The sequence below is a fragment of the Rhinopithecus roxellana genome, chromosome 17, assembly GCF_007565055.1.
Source record: "Rhinopithecus roxellana isolate Shanxi Qingling chromosome 17, ASM756505v1, whole genome shotgun sequence".
Taxonomy (NCBI): Eukaryota; Metazoa; Chordata; class Mammalia; order Primates; family Cercopithecidae; genus Rhinopithecus; species Rhinopithecus roxellana.
The window spans coordinates 43,293,950-43,312,592 of NC_044565.1; positions in this window are offsets into that span (position 1 = coordinate 43,293,950).

An 18,643-nucleotide genomic window follows, 5' to 3' on the forward strand; every position below is an offset into this window, starting at 1 on the left:
TAAAGCCTGCAAGTGATTAAGTCCTCAACAATGGTCACCTGCATACAGCATTCTTTTCCATGAGTGAAGGCCTGGGTTAAGTTAGTAACCATTAGGCCCAACTGATCGACCAAACTAATTTAACTTTTTAAAAATTCACAATCATCTGTATCTGAAGGTAGTTATCTTATAGCCAGAACAATTCCCAGTTCAACTGCAGTTTGGGAAGTGTGAGGATGAATCGGACTTTCTCCCATCACCTCAGGGCCATAGGTCCTGCTCAGAATAGGTATTTGTGTGATTCGTTCTGTTGAATATGTTCCTCAAATATGTTCAAGATTCCAATATATTACAATTTATAGGAAAATTGTGGTACTCAATATTCTGTAGTTCATTTATTCATCTTTTCATTAATGTTTCTGTGTTTCTAACATTACTGAAAACTGATGAAATTCAGGCAAAATTTCTATATGTGGTAATTCTCTCAACAAATATTTATTTGAGTTTGTATATGTTTAAGGGACTAGACTAAGTGCTGGAGATATGACAGAAAATAAAGCAGAAAAAAAATTCTGTTCTATGGAGTCTATATACACTATTGAGGGACTATAGACAATAAGCAAAAGAAACAAGTTACATATATAGCTGTTAGAAGATAATAAGTCTAAGGGGGAAAAATCAAGCAAGCTAACGGGTATGAGGTGTGGTGGTAGAGAGCTACAATTTTAAACAGAGTTAACTGAGAGGTATTTTGAAAAGATGACATTCGTACAATGACCTGACGAAAGGCACAGAGGGAGAATCCATCTGGGAGACAAACTTCCCAGACAGTGGGAGTTACCAGTACACAGCTGAGACAGGAACATGCCTGGGATGTTTAAGGAATAACAAGGAGACCATTGTGCCTGGAACAGTGAGCAAGAATAGTAGATGATGATATTGGAGAGGAAAAGGAGATGGTAAGAGAGATCATGTGGGGCCTTGTGAAATATTAAGAAAACTGGTTTTACTTGATTGAAATGGGAAGTTATTGGAGGGATTTGAGCAGTACAGTGACATCATATGATTTCCATAAAAATGATCTTAGCAGTGTCCACGTAGGTAATAGAGCGGCAAGAGTGGAAGCAGGAATCAGTTAAGATACTAGGTAGGGAACTATTTTTGTTAACTTCCTGGTGTTGTTAATTACATCTTCAGTGACAATTCTAATGAATTGCCTTAAGTTATGAATTTTAAATCTTATTTTTTATATAGTGATGGACCTGATAGAGATGGATTAAACATGAACTAAATAAGCTTAGCATAACTATTCTTGCCTTTCTAGAAGTGGTAGAATTTCCTTGTGGAACCTGAGAAATGTTAATAGCAGTTCTGTGGCTGGCAGATATAGGGCACTGCTGGGTTAAAGCACATAGCCATGTTTTGTACACTGCAGAAAGGCTGTCACTTATCATGCCATTCCGATAGCCTGGAAACCTATGATAGTCATTCATAAATTTATTATAGTTATTTCTTGAATTTTTATTATTGCATAACACATTTTTAGTTGCTTTAAGAAACAGAAACAAATTTAATACATGTCTGCAGCCTTAAGAAACTTATTTGTAATAAGCCAATTAATCAACAAGCATTATTGATTCTATTTTCTGTCTTTTGAATCTTTCTACTCTTCCCATCTGTATTACTTCACCTGAGTCCAAGCATCACCATACCTTACTCAGGTTCTTCAATAGCCTTTTAAATAGTCTTTCTGCATCTGCTCTAATGTAAGGTAATTTCATGAGATAAGGTTATAATGGAAAAGCAATGATTTTTATGAGGAATCAGAATTATTACCTACTTTATGATGACATACCACATATGTATGATCTGATATAGTCTGATTTCCTAAAGTTTTATATGAAAAGTTACTATAATCAACTTGTTTCAGTGAATAATCTCACCAGATTTTGTGCCTAACCATTACATACAGCAACAGAAATTGACCTTCAGTGTAGATATAGATTGCTCCTGCAAAAATAAAAGGCATAACTGTTAAAGAGTACCTGTTGTTTATAGGAGAGATTAGAAATAGTCTTTGCAATGTTTTATTAAAGGTTAAATAAAAAACAAACAGGTCTACACTAACAACATAAAGTAGCAACCTAGAGCAATTCATTCAGAATTTTCAGACTTCAAAGTTAAGTTCTAAAAGCTTCAAAGTTAAAATAGCTAAAATTTAATATAAAATTTTAAATTTAATAGAAGCTAAATAATGACAATGTTTCTAAGCATTGGTGAGTGATCTATATTTTGTCAATCTCATTTTAACATTTGATATAATAAACAAATTTATAATAAGCACCAAACCACATCATAAAAATTGATGCGTGTACCACAAACATTTTTCATATATATCTATATATTTATATTTGCAAGGAAGATCATGGCTTAACCTGGGTTTCATGATGCCTAGCCTGGTGCCTTTTCTCACTCATTTATAGAACTCAAAGCACAAAAGGATCAGAAGAATCATCTATCTTGTCCTTCTTCCTGTCAATGTCACATTCCCTCTGCAAAACCCAGCATGAATGAATAATCCATCCACAATTTATAACTGGCCATATAAATTATGTTAAATAGCTTTTCAAAAAATATTACTCTAGATCAGACTTAAGTAATCTTATTTGGAAATGGTTAAAATGGTCCAGTTTCTTAAATGCCAGATTATTTTTAGAGCTATACATGCTGTCATTGAACAAGTCTTGTAATATGTAATGCTCAGAATCTTTGACATCTTCTATGAAGTATATAAGGCTAAAACAAATAACATATTATTTTGAGGGTTGTTTAAAAATAGTTTATCAAGCCCTGACAGAATATTTTATGAACAGAGTAAACAAAGTATTTTTTCCAGAGGAAATATTTTCTGTGACATTACAAAACAGCATTTGTCAAAATGAAATCTATTTGAACTCAAGGATTCAGTTCATAAGAAGGCCCCATGAAAAATGTTAGTACTAAATTAATTAATAGTGTCAGTATTAAAACAATAAAACAATTTATGGTGTTAGAACTATTCCAATGGCAGCATAGATTAACTTGCATTCCGTTTATTAACAATTTCAATATTTCAATATTTTTCCATATAATTTTCAATTATGGATGATATCTCCTCTAAAAAATGATTACTATTACTTCTTCTCTGGTATAGTCTTAATTGTATACAGTTCATACTCCCCCACTGAATCTCAAGTTAAATTAAAGCATTCTTTTTTTTTTTTTTTTTTTTTTTTCTTGAGACGGAGTCTCACTCTGTCGCCCAGGCTGGAGTGCCGTGGCCAGATCTCAGCTCACTGCAAGCTCCGCCTCCAGGGTTTACGCCATTCTCCTGCCTCAGCCTCCCGAGTAGCTGGGACTACCGGCGCCTGCCACCTCACCCGGCTAGTTTTTTGTATTTTTTAGTAGAGATGGGGTTTCACCAGGTTAGCCAGGATGGTCTCGATCTCCTGACCTTGTGATCCACCCGTCTCAGCCTCCCAAAGTGCTGGGATTACAGGCTTGAGCCACCGCGCCCGGCCAAATTAAAGCATTCTAAAGGCGCATTTTATTGGTTTCAATGCTTCTGGGTTTTAAAGTTCATTTAAAGTTCACGATTTTTATTTTTTGGCAAAAATAGCTTTTCAATATGATTCAGTTTTGAAAAAATAAAAGTGCAAAACTAACATTCAAACTTTTACTTTTCATCTCCAATAAAAATGTAAAATTAGATTTATCAGTAAAATCTTGGATTCAACAATTCAGAACTTATCCATCCATATGATTCAAATCAAATAAAACATTTTTAATGTCTCTTTTGTATCAACATGCACACTGGTGAATGCACCAAACCAGAGTACTTGCCAGCAATAGTTTAGTTTGGGTAGGGAAACAGAATAAATGAGATAGATGAAATGGAACAATGAAACAAATAAAAACATAGTTTCATAGAAACATCAAGTCAAGTTATTAAAAGGCAGAGTCTTCATATAGTGTGAGATTAAGGATGGATTAAAACTAGGGTGTAATTAGGATGATTTTGGAGATGAGTTTTGAGAATGATTCTGAAAAGTTTTAGCGTATGAATCAGCAGGTAGGGGCAAGAATTTCCAGTGAGAAGAGTAGGGTGAATATATGGAATGAAACAATTGTAATACTGGTCAAGAAAATACTAACGGACAAAGCAGAGTGGGCAAGAGTGTACCACTTTGACCCATGCATTCCTCTCATCTTTTATTTATTTATTTAGTCTACCACTGTTTACTATGACTATTTAGCATAGGCCCTGTAGTATAACATTGAGATCACTGTGTGGACAGAACACTCAGTGCCTTAGATCCTGTCTTGCTCGACTACTCCCAGGCATGGCCAGTTTCAGACATCAGAACAAATTTTTTAGTCCTGTGTGGTGGATGCTAGTGAAAAACAGATGATTAAACTTGAATTATCTTTCTAATGTGAGTCACAATCCTACTCTCAAACTACTTCCTCATGCCTTTTCATCATAATCTTGACAACTTCCAAGTCAAACTACTATCTCTACACATTTTTTTTTTTCAAAGAGCTACCAATGTTGGAAAACAGGATTTTTCTCAGAGAGAGCAATGGCTCCTCTACTTGCTCTCCAACTCTCACCTCAGGCTGTGCTACTAGTTACAGCCACCTGTGAACTCTGATATTTGGATCAATTCTGCTTTTCTGTTCCCACAGTCAGGATATTGAAGAAAAAACTATACCCGCTCCTGCCATAGCTGCAAATCCATCATCTCTGGATTCATCTGGGTTTTCAGAGGCATTTGGCAGAAATTCCACATGTCTCCTGTGTTTTTCAAGGTCCTCTCCCATTTTCCATTTTCTCCTTTCTACTGTCCTCAGATCTCCTATGCTAACACCACTCTATTGATGAGATCATTTATCAGATTGAGTCGAAAGATAATACTGCCACTTGATTATATAAAGTGGGCTCATTTCCAGTGGGGGCCTTCTGGTGAGTATTTACTTGAGGCATTACCATTTTTAAGCTCTGGGACAATTTTAAGAAATCTACCTTCTATATACATGTATTCCATAAGTTTGCTTTTTACTAATCCTTTGATCTTGTTTCTTCCAAATACCCCATATCATTAATACCTGCCCAGGAATCACTACATGACCTGACTTATGGGCCAGACCTCCTTCCATGAAAAATATCTAGCATGTAAAGCACAAGTTCTACCTACCAAAGGGATTTCTATTCTTCAATTATCTAAGAGCCAGCAGTCTTGTTCCATCTGGTATATGAATATTGTGTGTGGAGCCATCCTTAAATCAGGCTTAAGGCTTGACATTCTCAGTGAATTGCTCATAGGACACTGCCTTTAAGCTATAGATGTTAGTTGAAGCTAGTGTGGGAGTTTGGAGAAGATATGGGAGTGTAGGACCTGTGCAGTTATCTAATTTTACAGGGCACCACAAGCTTTATAGTTGTGTTGATTGGGTAGCACCCAGTTCACTACTGGCAGCATAAGCCAAATGGAATCCCATGGTAAACAGTCCCCTGCAGAGATATTATCAAGTCAGGAACTGTATTAGTCCATTTTCACACTGTTATAAAGAACTACCTGAACCTGGGCATGCTGGCTAATACCTGTAATCCCATCACTTTGGGAGAGAGAAGTGGGCAGAAACTATCTGCTTAGGAAATAAACTAAGCTTAGGAGTTTGGGACCAGTCTGGGCAACATGGTGAAATTCCATCTCCACTAAAAATACAAAAAATTAGCCTGGTGTGGTGGTACACACCTATAGTCCCAGCTACTTGGGAGGCTGAAGGGGAAGGATTGCTTGAGCCCAGGGAGATGGAGGCTGCAGTGAGCTGAGATCATGCCACTGCACTTCAGCCTGGGCAACAGAGTGAGACCCTGATTCAAGAAATAAAAATTAAAAAATTAAAAGGGAAGAATCCTCAGTTCCAGGAATTGCCCACGTTTAAAAAAAAAAAAAAAAGAGACTGGGCATGGTAGCTCACACCTATAATCCCAGCACTTTGGGAGGCCGAGGCCAAGGCAGGCGGATCACGAGGTCAGGAGATTGAGACCATCCTAGCTAACACGGTGAAACACCATCTCTACTAAAAATACAAAAAATTAGCCGGGCATGGTGGTGGGAGCCTGTGGTCCCAGCTACTTGAGAGGCTGAGGCAGGAGAATGGTGTGAACCCAAGAGGTGGAGCTTGCAGTGAGCCAAGATCTCGCCACTGCACTCCAGCCTGGGCAACAAAGCAAGACTCTGTCTCAAAAAAAAAAAAAAAAAAAGAAAGAAAAGAAAAGAAAAGAAAAGACAAGAAAAAAAGGTGAAAGGTGAAGGGAATGCAAGGCACATCTTACATGGTGGCAGGAGAGAGAGAGTACCTGGGGGGAACTACTAAATATTTTTAAACCATCAGCTCTCATGAGAACTCACTCACTATCAGGAGAAGAGCATGGGGGAAACCCGCCCCATGATCCAGTTACCTCCCACCTGGTCCCTCCTTCAACACATGCGGACTATAATTCGTGATGAGATTTGGGTGGGGACACAGAGCCAAACTATATGTTGGCTACTGAAGAGGGCATGGTCTTTGTCCAAACATGAGAGTTCTTCTCTTTTTATTTCCTACCTGGAGTTACTAAGTCTCCCTTCAGTATCTCAATTTATTGCACAAAGTTCAAGCACCATCAGAGGCCATAAGGACCAACTGACAGAGTTACTTGCACTGAAACCCTGGACCAGGTGCTAAGCTTTCTTTTACTGTGGACCTCAACTATAGATGGACAAAATTTGGATCACCTTGTTTGTGGTAAGAGTAATGCAGGCAAATATGTTGCATCTAAGATTTAGATACCATTTTGAAAGCAGGAGCCGAACATGCCACAGATCCTCAAACACCAGGCCTGTTACCGTCACATCAAATCTCTTTACTTTTACAGAATTTCATAGTCAAACCTATGACTTAAGAAAGCATTCAGAATTTTTTCTACTTCCTGATCTTCATATCCTATCAGCATGATGTTTTGTGGGTATTGAATCAAAGTAAATGGTAATGTGGTCAAGGTCTCAGCAAACTAGACTATAGACTAGAGCCAGAAAGCTGACATATCCCTGAGGCATGACAATAAAGAATTATGGGTTCCTCTGTCAAAGATAGCAAACTTCTGGTGATTTATGTAAATCAAAATGGGAAAAAATGTTTTAGCAAGATCAAGAACTGTACCATAAGTGCTAAAAGATACATTATTTTAACAAGGAGGAAAAACAAATGCAATAGTAGCCACAATTTGAGCCTCAACTAATTTTGTTTCCAATAATCTGCTATCTTTCTTCAAGACCTATCAGATTGCAAAAGCCAAGCCAGCCTATTAAATTCATCACCATATTTTCCCCTTTCAGGAAGCAGCTTCCAGGGTTGTAGTGCTCCTGTTCATTCTTTATTTTGGCAGGTAAGGAGAGTCAAATGACTGCACTTGGCCCTTCCTAAAACAATAGTCTTTACTTTAAAGGTCGGGGAAACTGTGTGGGTATTCAGGAAACGGCCAGTTTTCTAAAATACCAATTCCAACAATTCACTCAGGATCTGATAATATGTTTTGGAGGGTCCTACCGGGCCTACCATGAAATAAACTCAGATCAGAACTCCATTTATCACCTCAGCTCCATAATAATCCCCAACTCTGACCTGCTGACTACAGTGGAATTATAGGTCCCTAAGAATCAGTGATAACTTTGAGCCAATATCCAGTATTTCCTGAGTTTAAGTGTTTCCCTTTCCTCAATGCACAAATATTCAGGTTAACAACTGCCAGCCCCATTAGGAAAGACAAGGCAAAAGGTTCACAGTGTGCCTGTGTAGTGTCACAGCAGGATCTTTCCTCATAGGTACTAGCCTTGCCTGCATTGGGTGGTGCTGGGTCTGTGAACCCAAAATTCTCTAGCACATTGGCTCCAGTGAGGCCTCTGTTCACCAGACCTAGAATAGCTTTGGTTAAATAAATCAAGACACACCTTAATTGGCTGTCTGTCTGTTTCATTCCTGGGGACCCCATGATTAATTAACCACAGTCAGAGATTTCTGCTACTGAAGCCATTCCCTGATCCCTGAGTGTAGCATCTGGCTATTAAAACAATACCCACTTTGCTTCAGACTGTTAACAGTCATCACCTGGGCCATGCCTCAGCTGGCTTCTCACATCCCCGCTGAGATCAGGAATACAAATTTTATTGTTGCTCCTTCCACAAGCATTCCCAGCCCTGAGAAAAAAAAAAAAAAAAAAAAAAGTCAGCAGAGCACTTTTTAAATATTTGGGTATTTCTCTTTTTTGCTCTATTTTTACTGGCAAGGGAGAGAACTTTTTAGGGTCCTAGCAGGATATAGGGGTGAAGCACAAGACCTATTTAATCTACTTTCTTATCTCCCAAATTCTTTACATTCTTTCTTCTATGCTTTGCCAAGGACTTTCTGGCCTTTTATTTCACCAAATGAGGCCAAGGGTTTGCTTTAGCAAACCAAAACCAAAACAAAACAAAACAAAAAAACCTGAAAATTACAGCCAACTGCTTGAGCTACCATATTGAATGTAGTATGTCTTATGAATGAAGCCATCATAATGATTACAGCTTATTTGTGTTCTGGGGGAAAAAAAAGAATTCTTAGATTTCAACACCATTTTAATGTGATTGCACATTAAAATAATAAAAGGATATTTTTGTTGTTGTTGTTATTTTAATATGATGCTAGTCACACTCCCCACTCCCAAAAATTTAAATAAGAATTTCCGGGGTTAGACCAAGCATTGCATTTTTTCCAAACCTGCCCAAATAATTTTGATCCACAATGAGGTTTGAGAACCACTGCCATAGAAATTCTCGTTCATTCTTATTAAATCAAGTTTAGCCTAAGGCTAAACTCATTACATATTTTAAGTTCAGCCTAAAGGTTTCTCCGTGCATCATGCACTATAACATCTATGGAGGTATAAACAGACTGTAGCCTACACTTATGCCAATCACTGAGTTTTGGCCAATCAAATGTAGCCAATTGTTCAAACTGTAAGCAAATGCTGAGCTATATCCAATCAGTTGTTTATGTACCTTACTTCTGTTTTCTATACATCACTTTCCTTTTTCTGTCTGTAAATCTTCCACTATGTAGCCGCGCTGGAGTCTCTGAACCTATTCTCTCTCAGAGGCTACCTGATTCACGAATCATTCATTGCTCAATTAAACTCCCTTAAATTTAATTCAGCTGAAGTTTTTCTTTTATCAACTCCCAAGGTTTCTAGTACCACCTATATGCTGATAACATACATTTATAAATCCTCCTAAGATCTTTCTCTGAGCTTCACTCCTCAAAACAATATTTCTCTGCCTCCTCCCCCTAATTTGTCAGGAATCTGGAGGCTTACACAATATAAAAGAGATTATCAGATATTGTCACACTTACCATATGCCAGGATCTGTGTCCAAGCTCACAGCAAATAAACCAATCCTAGTCCCTACCTTATTTGTGCTTACATTTGATTGCTTATTGAGTGTTTCCTAATCTTGGTACTATTGACATTTTGGGGTGAATCATTCTTTGTTGTGGTGACCCTCTCATGCATTGTAGGGTGTTTAACAGCATTGTAGGCATCTACCCACAGGAAGCCATTAATATTCCCTACACCCTCATTATGACAAACAAAAATGAATTGAGATATTGTCAAATTTTCCCTGGGGGTTAAATTTGTTCTCAGTTGAGAACCATTGGCTTATGGCTATCTGTACATAAAGGTTTCCCAATAACCTACATTTTAACCTGTTACATGCAAAATATATTCATTTATCCTCCATTGTTTCTAATCTTAGATGTTTACACCATTATCAATACTTCACCAATCCAGAACTCTCTCTTTCCTGGGACAAATGAATATTCTCTCACAGCTGGTGTGTTCAAATCAGGATTCAAACAAAGTTTCTGTTACGATTTAAATGTCCCCTTCAAAACTTATTTGAAATTTAATTGCCAACCTAATGGTATTGGCAGGTGAGACAAATAGGTCTAGAGGGCTCTGCCTTCATGAATGGGTTTATACTGTTGTCACAAGAGTGGGTTAGTTATCATAGGAGTGGACTCCTGATAAAAGAATAAGTTGAGCCCTCATTTTCCCTCTGACTCTCCTGCTCTCTTCTGTCTTTTTTGCCTTTCTACCATGAGATGACCCTCATAAGATGCCAGTACCATGCTCTTGGACTTCCCAGCATTCATAACTGTGAAAAACAAATTTCTTTTTTCTCTCTCTCTCTCTTTTTTTTTTTTTGAGATGGAGTTTTGCCCTTGTTGCCCAGGCTAGAGTGTATGGTCTCTTCTCACTGCAACCTCCACCTCCCGGGTTCAAGTGATTCTCCCACTTCAGCCTCCCAAGTAGCTGGGATTACAGGCACCTGCACCCATACCTGGATAATTTTTGTATTTTTAGTAGAAACGGGATTTCGCCATGTTGGACAGGCTGATCTTGAACTTCCGATCTCAGACAATCCACCTGCCTTGGCCTCCCAAAGTGCTGGGATTACAGGCGTGAGTCACTGCGCCTGGCCAATAAATTTATTTTCCTTATTAAAATTACTCAGTCTATGGTTTTCTATTACAGCAGCAGAAAATGGACAAAGTTTCATATTGTTTTTGAGTCTCATGTTTCTTAAGTTTCCTTTAAACTAGAGCAGTCCTTTCCCATTCTGCCTTTTTTCTCTTCATGCCATTGCCCGGCTGAAGGAATTGGGTCAGTTGTCCAATTGTATATCTGACATTCCAGATTTGCCTGATTACTTCCTCTTGATGTTATTTAACTTGTTCCTCTACCCCACCCCCCCTTTTTTTCCTGTAAACTGGGAGTTATATCCAAAAGCATGATTGGATTCAGGTCAAATCTTTTTTTGGTGCTGTACTTTGCATTGCAGCATATCAGTTGACACATAATGTCCTGCTTTTAGTTATAGAACATCATGTCCTGATTACATCATTATAAAGTTGACAATTTTGTATCTTATATGTATATATTTTATCCCAACCTTTCATGTAATGGTTTAAGCATCTCTTGAGGCTGATTGCCTAAGTCAATTATTTCTTCAGGAGTTATTAAATGGTCATTTTCTGAAGGTTCAATTTTGACACAGACAATTTGAGATGACAATTAGACATCTAAAGTAATACCTAAAGTAAACCTTAAAAACTATGTACAATAAATAAAAATTTAAAAAAAATTTTCCTCTTGCTCCTTCCTCCTAATTTTCCAAGGTTCCAGAGGCTTACACAATCTAAAAAGGGTAACCAGGAAGATATTCACTTTAAAATAGTCATTAGAGGTATTAACCAAATATACTGGTTCTTCACAAAGGGGTATGTACTTTTCTGCTCCCCTAAAGAAAGAAGTGGCTATGGTGCTTGCTTTGATCAATGAAATGTGAGCAGAAATGACATGTTTCACTTCCCTGAAGAAGCCGTTAAAGCCTACTACTTGATTTGTCCTTCCCTGCCCTCTGCTGCTGTGGTGGTGTTTTAACCTGTGTTGGAATGCAGCACGAGCAAGAGATAAAATTTTGTTGTACAAAGCCACTGAGATTTAGAATTGTTTGTTAGCACTGGAAAACAGAGCCAATCCTAGCTGACATACACACCAAACAGAGAACCTAGAGTCTGATGATTGTTGTGAGTAAGGCTAGTAACCAAGCCTGGCATCTGGAGAGTCTTAATGTACATCCCTATAGTGCAGGGTTTCTCAACCTAGGCACATTTGACATTTTGGGGGGATTATTCTTTGTTGAGGGAGGTCACCTTGTGCATGGTGGGATGTTTAGGAACATCTTTGGCTTCTATCACTAGACACCAGTAGTACCCTCACACACACAAGTTGTGATAACCAAACTGTCTCCAAACATTGCCAAATGTCTCCTGGGGGCCAACATTGCCCCGGTTGAAAACCATTGTTTTAGGGCATTCAGGTCTACTGTTGTTGAAACACTGTACACAGGCTACTATAGATCCTAGAGAGAGAAATATCACCCTGTCAATCCTGAGTTCTGTCAGTGTGCCTTTGATTGGGTTCCCAGATTCAGAGTTTTTAAGGTGTGGCTCTTCCAGTCCATAGGGTGAAAAACACTCCCTTCCCTCACTCCAGCCTCCCCAGAATCATGGCATTAAAACTGGTTCTTCTATCTGCTTCTTGTGATCCTATATCTACTACCCCTAGAAAGACATATCATCAGGGATGCTGTATTATTCTTACACTGCTAATAAAGACATACCCGAGACTGGGCAATTTATAAAGGAAAGAGGTTTAATTGACTTGCAGTTCCACATGGCTGGGGAGGCCTCAGGAAACTTGCAATCATGGTGGAAGGCACCTCTTCACAGAGCAGCAGGAGAGAGAATGAGTGCCAAGTGTAGGGGGAAGCCTACAGGGGAAGCCTACCCTCATTAATCAAACCATCAGATCTTGTGAAAACTCACTATCACTAGAACAGCATGAGGGTAACCACCTCTATAATTCCATTACCTCCCACTGCGTCCCTCCCACAACAAACACGTGGGGATTACAGGAACTACGGTTCAAGATGATCTGGATAGAGATGCAGCCAAACCATATCAGATGGTAGAGATATCATTTTTGACTCTGAAAAAAATATCTAATTCATGTATATCCTTTTCAGCAAAGTAGATGTACCAAGCCATTTTTGACTTAGCTAACCTTATGGGACTCCAGATAAGTCAAACACTTCCCTTTGAAAAATGGAACTAATCACAATGCCTCAGAGTAACTTATCCTCTGTGGGCATCTCTCTCAACAGGAAAGAAAGAAGAAACCTTACAAGTTTAATTTCTGGTGGGATACCCTAATAAATACAATAACTATAATAATACTAACATTATTTTTAATAATTGCCAACATCTGTTGAGAGCTAGGTACTAAGCCATGTTACATATATCTCATTAATCCTCCCAACAGTCCTAAAGGTATATATTTTGTTATTCCATATTTTAGAGATAAGAAAATAGGGCGACAGAGGAGTTAAGTAATTTTCCCACAATAATACACTAGTAACTTTCAGAGTTTGGACTCAAGTCCATTCATTCAGTTTTACTTCCAAGATCCCTTCTCTGAACTCCTTACATTAAAAATATAATCAAGTGAGAGTTCCATTTCTGGAAAAAAGGCAGGAGAACATGTTGGAGACCATTTCCCAGTGATACTACCATAACTGGTGAAAATTATTTTAAAAAACAAATAATTTAATGTTTCTGGAAATTGTCTTAAGGGTATACAGTTTCCTCTTAAAGTAGGAAACAGTTATTCAAGAAAATCTACCAAATCTCAACAATGATGGCATCTGTGTCACTTGAGTCATAACACATTGTTTCTCTTCTGCTTTCTAGCTCAGCATGACAGAAGTTCTACTTTGGATGGTTATCACCAAAATGGTGCTCCTTCTCCCTTCAGTTCACAGTTATGGGATACAAAATCTCACCGGGAGAGGTAGGCCACCGGCATTTCTTTTTTTTTTTATTCTTTTCTTTTCTTTTTTTTGAGAGGGAATCTCGCTCTGTTGCCCAGGCTGGAGTGCAGTGGCGCCATCTCCGCTCACTGAGAGCTCCGCCACCCGGATTCACGCCGTTCTCCTGCCTCAGCCTCCCGAGTAGCTGGGACTACAGGCGCCCGCCACCACGCCCAACTAATTTTTTTTTTTTTTTTTTTTTTTGATTTTTAGTAGAAACGAGGTTTCACCGTGTTGGCCAGGATGGTCTCGATCTCCTGACCTCGTGATCCACCCACCTCGGCCTCCCAAAGTGCTGGGATTACAGATGTGAGCCACCGTGCCGGGCCGCCACCAGCATTTCTTACCCTCTCTAGCTCCAAGCTGATGAGCCTAGATTCTGGTGAGTGCACCCAAGAAGTCAGACTCCCTTCCCACATCCAGTCCCTATTAATAGGGTAAAGGTCCTACCTTAGGTGCAGCGTGGCACAGAACATTGGGGTCTCTGATCATGCACTTCAATTTGCTTATACCGTGTAGGTCTCATAATGGGAGCCATAAGCTAAAAATAAGGTGTACAAATGCCTAATAAGCATATGAAAAGATGCTCAATATCATTAGCCACTGGGAGAATGCAAATAAACCACACTGAGGCATCACTTCACACGAACGAAGATGACTATAATCAAATAGGGATATAATAACAAGTCTTGAGGAGTACGTGAAGAAATTGGAACTGTCATACATGCTGGTGAGAATGTAAAACAGTGCAGCATTTTGGAAAACAGGATGACAGTTCTTTAAAAGGTTAAATATCTCCACAATGACTTTATGACCCAGCAGTTTACGTTCTAGGTACATACTCTAAAGAAATAAAAACACATCTACATAAATCTTGTACATGAATGTTCTTAGCAGCATTATTCTTAATAGCCCAAAAGTGGAGACCACCCAAATATCCATCTACTGATGAGGGGTTAGTATATAAAATATGACATATCCATACAATGGAGCAATGTTCAATCATAATTGAAGGACTGATAGAAGCTACAGCATGAATGAACCTTGAAAACATTAAGCTAAGTGAAAGAAGCCAGTTGCAAAAGGCCACTTATTGTATAATTCAATTTATATGAAATGTAGAGAATAGACAAATCTATAGAGACACAAAGTAGATTATTTGTTGCCTGGGGGTGCAGGTAGGGGGAATGGGGAGTGACAGTTAATAACTATGGAATTTCTTTGGGGGGATAAAAATGTTCTAAAATTGATGGTAGTGATGGTTGCACAACTGTGAATTAGTTAAAATGCTTGAGTTATACAATTTAAAGGGATGGTTATATGATGTATGAATTATGTATCAATAAAACTGTTATAAAAATACAATCAAGTGTTAGAGTGTCTTCCTGATATAGGAAGACATTATATAGTATAGTGAGAGTACGAGCATAGTAGAGTATAGTTAGAGAGCAGAGAGTAGGAACTACATCTTATTTATCTATTTTCTTGTATCATAGAGGTCTAGTACAGAGGCAGAGAGCATGGGTTTCAGAATTAGATCAACCTAAGTTTAAGTCCTAGTGTTGTGACATACTAGTTGTGTGACCTTGGGAAAATCATTTGAGTTCTCTAAGCCTCAGTTTTCTCATTTATATAATGGAGATGATAGAACTAACATCTTTGGGAGGCCGAGACGGGCGGATCACGAGGTCAGGAGATCGAGACCATGCTGGCTAACATGGTGAAACCCCGTCTCTACTAAAAATACAAAAAACTAGCCGGGCGAGGTGGCGGGCGCCTGTAGTCCCAGCTACTCGGGAGGCTGAGGCAGGAGAATGGCGTAAACCCGGGAGGCGGAGCTTGCAGTGAGCTGAGGAGATCTGGCCACTGCACTCCAGTCCGGGCGACAGAGCGAGACTCCGCCTCAAAAAAAAAAAAAAAAAAAAAAAAAAAAAAAAAAGAGTTGTCAACAGAGATTCAATGCGATAATGCATGAAAAGCATTTACTATAGTGCTTAGCACATAGTAAGTTCTCCAGAAATGTTATGCTGCATTTATAGCAGTTGCTTAATAAACATATGTTAAAAATAAATGGAAAAAGGCAATGTAACGTGTGTGGACAAATAATTGGGAGTAAGATCTTGAAAAAATTCAAATACAGTTATGACATTGAATTTCATACTGCCAGCATGTGTAGGAACTTACTATGCGTTCTTGGGTTGGGGAATATGATAAGAAATTTTGAGCTAGAGTTTTACAACAATTAGGAATAAAAGTCTTTTAGAGAAATGGTATTATAGGCAAATAATAAAACTAGGAGAAAATAGAAATTATGTCTGCCTGCAACCAAGAAGCCACTTCTCTCCAAGCTTCAGTTTACAAAGCTGTAACGTGTATAGTAATCCTTGCTCCAGCTACCTCACAGAATAATTGGCAAGCCCAAATTACATGATGTATATGAAGGAGTTTTGAAAAATATACAAATGAAAGTAATCAGCCTTATTAAATTATTAGTCTTAAACAATGGTGTCAGCTACCCTGCACATATGTTTATTCAAATATTATTTTATGATCGTCACTAGTTGGATTGTCTGTGAAGCAGACTGTGAGAGAGAATGTTCAGGCCAGGTGTGGTGGTTCACACCTGTAATCCCAGCACTTTGGGATACTGAGTTGGAAGGGTTTCCTTGAGCCCAGAGGTTTGGGTTAAGCCTGGGCAACATAGTGGGACCCTGCCTCTACCACAAATAAAACATTAGCCAGGTGTTATGGTGCATGCCTGTAGTCCCAGCAACTCAGGAGGCTGAGGTGGGAAGATTGCTTAAGCCCGGGAGGTCGAGGCTGCGTTGAGCCATGATTGTGCCAGTGTATTCCAGCCTGGATGACAAAGTGAGAACCTGTCTCAAAATAAAAACAAAAGAGAGAGTTTCTTAGAAGGAAGTCTCTTGGGAGCGCTGGTGGAGTCAACACCTGTGGGAAAAGGGAAGGAAGTAGGGTTGGATGGAGGGAGAAGCTGGACTGGGATTTAGGCACAAAAAGTCATCATCTGATTGTAAAAGGAAATCTGAAGCTGACATAGCCCTTCAGAGTTATTCTCTATTGGAAGGAGGGGGTAAGGCCTTCTTACTCCTGCACTGGCAACCATTAAATAAGTGCCAACCTGGGAACAGTGCATGACTTTGAGCCATTCAGCTCACTTTTCAGCCAAGGGCAATTCACAGAAAAAGCTGACAGCTGAGCACTGTGGGTGGACAACCTTCTCAGCAGGTGAGGCAATGTCAATCAGTCCTGAGGAGAATTGGGGCAGCACAGCACCTCATCCTTAAAAATGATAAAGTAGAAGTTTGCCAGTCATGAGGTAAATTCTACCAAAAAATTTCCCATTTGGATAAATCAGGCCAATTGGTGCTGTTTTTTCTCAATTATCTAACTCAGAAAAAAACCCACCTTATTCTTATATAACTCAATGACTAAGATCATTTTAACTATGTCCATTTTTGGTAATGTTTTAAATAGAAAAGACTGGTCCGGCGTGGTGGCTCATGCCTATAATCCCAGCACTCTGGGAGGCCGAGTTGGGAGGATTGCTTGAGCCGGGGAGTTGGAGACCAGCCTGGGCATCACAGGTAGACCCTATCTCTACAAATAATAAAAAAAATTAATCGGGCGTGGTGGCCCACACCTGTGATCCCAGCTACTCCGGAGGCTGAGGAGGGAGGATTGCCTGAGCCTGGGAGGTTGAGGCTGCAGTAAGCCTGATTGTGCCACCGCACTCCAGCCTAGCCAACAGAGCAAGTCCTCGTTTCACAAAAAAAAAAAAAAAAAAGGCACGATTATTGAAAAGATAAGTAGTCAAAATATCTAAATGTAGTCATTAGATCATTTTAGTTGCTAAAAAAAGAATTTCCTTTCATGAAATAAGTTCATTAGGAAGATTTGGTACAGAGAAATTATTGATTGCATCAGATATATATTTCTATTTTACCGGCATTAAGTTACTCTGATGTTCAAGTTCTGTATACATCTGGAAAACATCTCCTTTAAGATCATTGGAATAGCAAAATAATGTGGGTTTTAAAATACTTCGATAATAAACAAATCTGAGGCACATAGAAAATTGATTATATCATAAGATAAATTAATTTACTTTTAACACAAAAGCCTTTTGCCTTTTTCTTAAACAATAAAAGTATGCTAACATATTTGTCCATTGGAATCATCCACTTGTACTGCTGTTGCAAAGATTTTAAAAGTCAGTTTAAAATGCTTTTTTTTCCCCAAAAGCTTAAAAACTTTTAATTCTTGATAAGTTTTTTTTCTCATTTTAATGACTTTTTTCTACCTTCTGGGGTTTTTATTTTTTATTTCATTTTATTTTTATTTATTTTTATTTCTTTGAGACAGGGTCTTGTTCTGTTACCTAGGCTGGAGTGCAGTGGCATAATCTTGGCTCACTGCAACCTCTGCCTCCTAGGCTCAAGCAATCCTCTCACCTAGCGGAGTAGCTGGGACCACAAGCATGCACCATCACGCCCAGCTAATTTTTTGTATTTTTTATAGAGACAAGTTTTTGCGATGTGGCCAGGCTGATCTCGAAATCCTGGGCTCAAGTGATCTGTCGGCCTCGGCCTCCCAAAATGCTGAGATGACAGGCACGAGCCACCATGCCCGGCCCCTTCTGAGATTTTTAAATGTTCAGAATTATTGACCTTAGAAATAAGGAATAAAAAAAGCAAGAGCAAACTTACGTGTAATAAAATATTCTAGAAATTCAGCATACATTTGTTACCAGACGTGTAATAAAATATTCTAGAAATTCAGCATGAATTTGTTACCAGTCTGTAGTAATTAGTGATCTTAAAGGTATTCAGTTTCATTACTCCATAGTAATAAGAGGCTAACGAAGTGTTTTCAAATGGAAGTTCAACAGAAAAAAACTTTGATAAATAGATAATATTATTTATAATTGTTTATCTCAGGGTAGTTGTTTCAGACTCATTGGATGTGTTTGAGTGTGCATCCTTAATCTGCACTATATCATTCAGGTTTTCTCATAGAAACCAATTGAAAAATAATTATGGTGCATCAGAGCAGTGGTCTTTAAATGTTTTCAGTCACATGAAAAT